Genomic DNA, 6,000 nt, shown 5'->3' with positions numbered 1-6,000 from the left:
CTTGGATGACTCTCTAGTAAGAAGAAGGGGTGATCACATGTCGAGCCATTGTTTGGCATTGCTTTAATTAATTTTGCTCGTTATCTCGGAGCGCAGAAAAGACCCCGTCAGTTCAGAATGGAAATGGAGCAGTGGTGGTGAAAGAGGGGGAGTGAGCGGCACAACACGGAGGTGAAGATGAAAGAAAATATTACATGGATTTTAAGTTAGTGGGGAAAAAAAACAACATTTAAAGTATCTACGGTATACATGAGTAAAAGTGACAATTTATGTTATTTATGCATGGTGGATTAATGCAAGAGCCTGAGTGAAGATTTTGATTGGCATCCAATTAAAAAAATAAAAAAAATCCAGTGTGCCAACACAAAACAACATAATTATTACTCAAATTTTGCATCATCATATATAAAAAACAAAACATAATCAAATGCAAATTATGTGTTTGTACACTGAGGCAAGTGAAGCTAAAGCACAAAGAAAATTATACAGATGCATATTTACAAAAAAAAAAAAAAAAAAAAAACCCGGGGGAAAATTTAAAAAAAAAAAAAAAAAAAAAAGCTGCTGTGGATAGTCTAAAAGCATAAAAACTAACTTTCATAGTCAAACCCTGCTTCACTCTGAGGACTGCTTAGACCAGAATCTGTAAAGAACAGTAAACATAAGACACAATGGTTTTAAAAGCTTGCAGTGCAACTTAAAATGCTATGGGGAAAAACATGTAGATTAAAGGTGATCATGAAAATCACAAGAGCACATTTTTACAGCGTTAACTCCAGCCTCAAGGGTGGCCTGAATTTGGGTTGTGAGACAGATATGGACAAAATAAGCCAAACTGTTTAGAGCTGACCAGACCTTCATTTGTACCCGCCAACACCAGCCTCATGAACAGACTGGCTGGCCATGGGTGTCAGCTTCTGCTGCGCCAACTAAGCACCCCTCACCCTTCTGTTGCCAAACCCCATATCAACATGCACAGAGATCAGGAATAAGAAAATTGATTTGCTATCTCTGAGCTCTCAGATGGATCCGCTGAGAGGACGGAGACAGAGATGGAAAAAAAGACAAACCAGCTTAAGTTTGATGGTGAAAACCAACTTTGAATGGCTTCTTTGTCTGTAGCTCCGCACTGAGGCCGTGGAAATGAAAGGTGTGGAAAAGGGCCTACATTCCTGGCTGACAGCTGTGACGCCTAAGATGATGGGAGTCAGAGCTTAGAGGGAATCTTATCTCCTCTAGAGGAAAGGCCCTCCGAGGCAACAACAAGCTGAGGCTGCGTCTAGACCAACTAGGGTCTGCCCAAATGTTCAAGGAAAGGGGATCCCTGCGCCTATTTTAGCTGAACTGCTGTTTAATGGGATGTGGCCAACTCGCTGAAGCAAAAATAAATAAAAGGAAACATTAGATGTTCCATTTGCTTACAAAGCGTGAGTCTCGGCTAATATTGCAACAGGTCGTTCTTTCTAGTTAGAAACTAAACTGACATAGTCACAGCACTAAGCCTCAGGTGAGTTTACCTCGTGCAGACATCTTCGTGTGTAGACATCGCGCTAGCGGCGTCAAGTGAGAGCAAAAGGATGAAGACACTGAACATCCTCCTCTCCCTAATTGATTTGTGACAATGACTAATTAAGCCTTGCGGGTGGTACTCTGATCCCCTGTCTCCAAACGTCATTCATCACAGCGGGGAGGAGGTGCAGGCATGTCTGATTCTGTTTACGTGGAAGCGTGTGCATGTGTGTGCATGCGATTTGACAGAACTGCGAGGAGGAGGATGAGGAGGGCACGGTTGTTATAGCTGCCGCTGTAATCTGGAGGAACATGTAGGTTGCTGATACATACAAGAGACTGGCTGATGTCTGCAGGATGTTCAAGTGTGCGGTGCTTTCTGCAGGAAAATGTTGGCTGAGATGAGAAAGCATTTTGTTTCCGCTTACAGAACTGTGGGGGTGTAAGGTGTTGCATGAGATGCTGTAATGATGGGTAAAGATGTAGAAAAAACAAAATGGAGACAGAAAGAGTGTGTGTGTGGGGGGGTTTAATTATATATATTTTAATGTAAGCTTTTATTTTTCCCATATAGGGATGATTGAGATTCTCCTGATAGTTTAAACTATGTTTTCACAGGGATGTCATATTTGCATATTTCTTCAAATTGTGTTTACTACGGACTTTAATTAATATTATCACTGTTAGTTCAATTAATATTATATTTGTTGGTATAACACAGATAAGATTAGTGCAGTGAGAGTTTCAGAAGATGAATTGTAAATGTTTATGTTGGTTCATCAGATGATGGAAAAGAGTTAAAAGAGAGTTTAGCTATAAGGGTCAGATTAATTATAAAATTAGTACAAATCCTTGTCATTCAAGGGTTTGGCTGCTCCACTCTTCTAACTGTGCCAGCCTTTTATATAACCCATCAAACCGAGAGTAGTAAAACTGCTCTGACTGATATCCAGGGCTCATAATGATGCTAGGCTATTTTTTAAAGGCTAACGCAGAGCAGAAGCTGTGTGTCTGACAACAGGACCGTTGCTAATAAGCAGCAGGGCTATTTTTAATTGGTACAAAAAGAGTAAAATCATTGCAGTGAGGAGGGTTTGACATTCTATTTGTTTATTTTGTGGTATCAAACTCTAGATTTAATTTTAGGCAAACAATCTGTGGAATGAATCTAGCAGCAAAGTCCTGCCCAGCACTGACACTAAATACATCTTATGCAAGTGTTTTAATAGAGCTAATAAAAAAAGTTAGTGCTTTAGTTTACAGTTAAGACCAGAACACACAGTTCTGGTGGTACGCACCTTGTTTTATCCTTGGTGTGATCTGGGGCCACTAACTGTTGAGCGTTCTACGTTTAGATGGTTTTATTTTTCTGATTTATGGTTTTGTTTTGTGATCGCATGCATGAGTGATTTTATTTGAACTTTGTAGTACATCTGTATGTTGTCTCTGGACATGCTCATTGCCCATGCACCCCCCACCCCCTGCTCCTTGCAGAATGCCGGCGTCGTTGTGCAAGATTTTTTTTTGTTTTTTCACTATTACGCTGTTAAACCTTCAGCCAAAGATTAAGAGCATGTTAGGATTTTTTTTTTTTTTTTGGTCTCCAAATCCTGTGTTATCACTTTCATCACTTATTATCTGTCCAAACAGGTCTCATTTGTAAATGAGGCTCAATGTGATTGATCTGTTTAAATAAAGGTTGAATGGATGAATGAAAATTCAGCCTCCGACTTCCTGAATGCCTGCTGTTATGTCCATTTATTGGTTAATTAAACTCCAGGTTTTCTAACCCAGCTGTGGATAGAAGAAAAATGCTAATTTGTTTAATTTTACACATAAAATATTGGCTATTTTGAGTTCTGAAATTCTGTTTTGTCAGTGATTCAAGGGCTTCAAAACGAACACGTCAAAAGGAAGAAAAAGACAAGCTGGAAAAATTGCTCACTTTGAAGGGAACTTAAGATGAGCTACAAAATGATATTTCTGTAGAAAACTACTGCTTGCATGTGGTTAATATTTGTTTTTAAATAAAACCTGTTGCATTGCAGTGTAATTTTTTAAAATGTTTTGCTTTAATTTAGGTTTAACACAATCTTGTTTTAGGGAAGTTGTTTCCCTGTATTATAGACTGTATTTGTTTGTTATTCTTCAGAAGAAGTAGGAGTAAAAAAAGTAATTGAATACAGTGAAAGAGGGACAGGGTTTGGTCAGAGATAAACAATAGATATCCACTGAGTTGTGCTGCTTTATCACTTTATCCCCACACTAATTAACCTCGTGGCACTAAGGAAGATAACGACAAAACTGCACATCGTCTGCCTCGAGATGTTACAGGATGTTGCTGTGAGGCAGCCAGATCCCCTCCAGGACTCAAAGTACCAACACACACACACACAGTGAACACAGACATTTGCTCAAAGGAAACCTAATCAAAACATATTCTATGTTCCCCAGCACCAGGGTTCAGTAGGCATATGTAGCCAATGTAGCATATGCTCTGATGGACTGAAGAGCCCTTAGAAAACTGCACTGGGAGCATGCTCATTGAGCATCGCTCTCTATTAGCTGATGGGAATGTTCACAAATGCTCACCGGCCCTCTTAATTGGGCTAAAATGTCCATTCAAATTAAATTTACAGGGTGTGGAGATAACGGCAGCAACCAATCCTGCAGAACGGTGGCAGAGCTGCAGAATGAGAGCACTTGTGGTATATAAAGCGAAACCTGTGCATGTATTAGTGAATCCTTTGTGAAAAGGAAGCAAAAGATTGTAACGAGAGCTTTAAATGTTTAAGGGAGAGCACAGGACAGCTTGAATATAATGATTAAAAAAGCACTGGAGGTAAAAAAAAGACAGAAATCGTACAGGCAGTCATTGTATCATCGGAGCCACCGACAAAGTTTCACATAGGCAAGCTTAATACAAAGGAGGACGATGAAATGAACATCGACATTTCTGTGTCTTGTGTGTCTACAATTCTACTCTCTGATGTAAAGATGTCTGTTGTGCCCAAAGAAACAAACTCAAGGCAGCATGTTTGAGCTCCCAAAGAAGCAGAGGAGAAATGCTCTGTTTTGAAATGCGAGCCTTTTGATGGTGCAGAGGCTGGCCACGGATGACAGATGGATGGCTGAAAGACAACTAAGCTAGAAAACATGGAAGGGGGAAAAGGAAGAAGAAATAAACAGAAACTATACTGTTATTTTCTTCCTTTGGTGCGTTTCCTCAGAATTTTCCATCTCTGTTGCTTGCTTTCCGCAATTTGAGCCTGAACAAGTTTCTCGAAGTGCAGGTCTGCGTTGCATCAGATTACACAAAGCAGATTATCTTGTCTGAAACATCGACACCTCAAAAACATATACGATGTATAAAACGTTCTTTTTTTAAATAAGAAGCATTCTGTACATTTATGCGTGGCTAAATGTAACTAATCTGGATTAAATTAGCTCAAACAGAAGAACAGGATTTGAAATGTAGAACAATTAAAAATCTGCTGGGATTCGTTTTCAGGTTGTGACTTGAATTATTCAACAATTTAGATGTAGCTCCAAAGAACCCACCCAGCAAACTCAAGAAGACATTTAAACTAAATCACAAAACACTTGACAGCAGAGAGACGGACAGAAAGATGAGCCTTCAAAGATTTGTGGGAGGATGATATCGGCCAAGCTTTCGCAGTAGAAGCCTAAAAGAATGTGAGCAGGATGTAATGTGCTCAGCTGCAAACACCCGACTTTAGCTTGGATGATCATCAGAAGAGAGGAAAGACAACAGTGGAAGCATGTAAACCCCAGAGAACAAAACAGGATATGTTTCCAGTTGAACACGAGACAAACTTTCCAACAATTTGTTACTCATCAGTGGTTAATTGTTACTTGGAGACACAATGAATGCATAGATATGGCCTGCAGGGAGTTATGGAGGCCAAATGATGTTGAACCCAAAGATGTGAGAGCACTCAGTGGACATAAAGGCTGTAGCACAGGTTTGCATTTGCGTATACAGTAGTCCCTCGCTACTTTGCGGCTCGTTTATTGCAGACTCGCTCTATTGCGGTTTTTCAAAATAAGAGTGGACATGACACACAACTGGCTAATTGATGGATGAGCCACACAATCGGCATGGAATTTTTATTTAAAATAAATCATTTTAAATGATTTAGCACCTCCTGCAGCTTTGTACAGCCCATACTGCAGGATAAACTTCCTGCTGCAGCTGATCAGCTGTTCACTGTGCAGAGCGAGAAGTGGGCGTGGCCAAGAGCACTTGCAAGTAGCAAAGGGCAGAGGAGGCAGGGAGCTGAAATCATGACATTCTGTGCTCTTTTAGAGCGTTTAGAGTTTAGAGACATTGTTTAGAATGTTGCAAGAGTGTGGGAAGGGTTTAAAACACCTTAATAAATAAATAAATAAATAAATAAATAAATAAATACTAAAATAAACTACTACTTACTACTTGTACTACTATTCCTACTTCACGGTTTTTCACTT

General features: G+C 39.7%; 1 protein-coding gene across 1 annotated transcript in view; it reads right to left on the bottom strand.

Annotated features, from left to right (window-relative positions):
- The window catches only part of ptprsa (protein tyrosine phosphatase receptor type Sa), a 198,093-nt gene that overhangs the window by 34,502 nt on the left and 157,591 nt on the right, over window positions 1–6,000 (bottom strand). The window lies entirely within an intron of this gene.

The sequence above is a fragment of the Nematolebias whitei genome, chromosome 3 (genome assembly GCF_014905685.2).
Source record: "Nematolebias whitei isolate Nwh7 chromosome 3, NemWhi1, whole genome shotgun sequence".
Taxonomy (NCBI): Eukaryota; Metazoa; Chordata; class Actinopteri; order Cyprinodontiformes; family Rivulidae; genus Nematolebias; species Nematolebias whitei.
The sequence above is the reverse complement of the archived record's forward strand: the minus strand, read 5'-3'. Positions and strand labels throughout refer to the sequence as shown.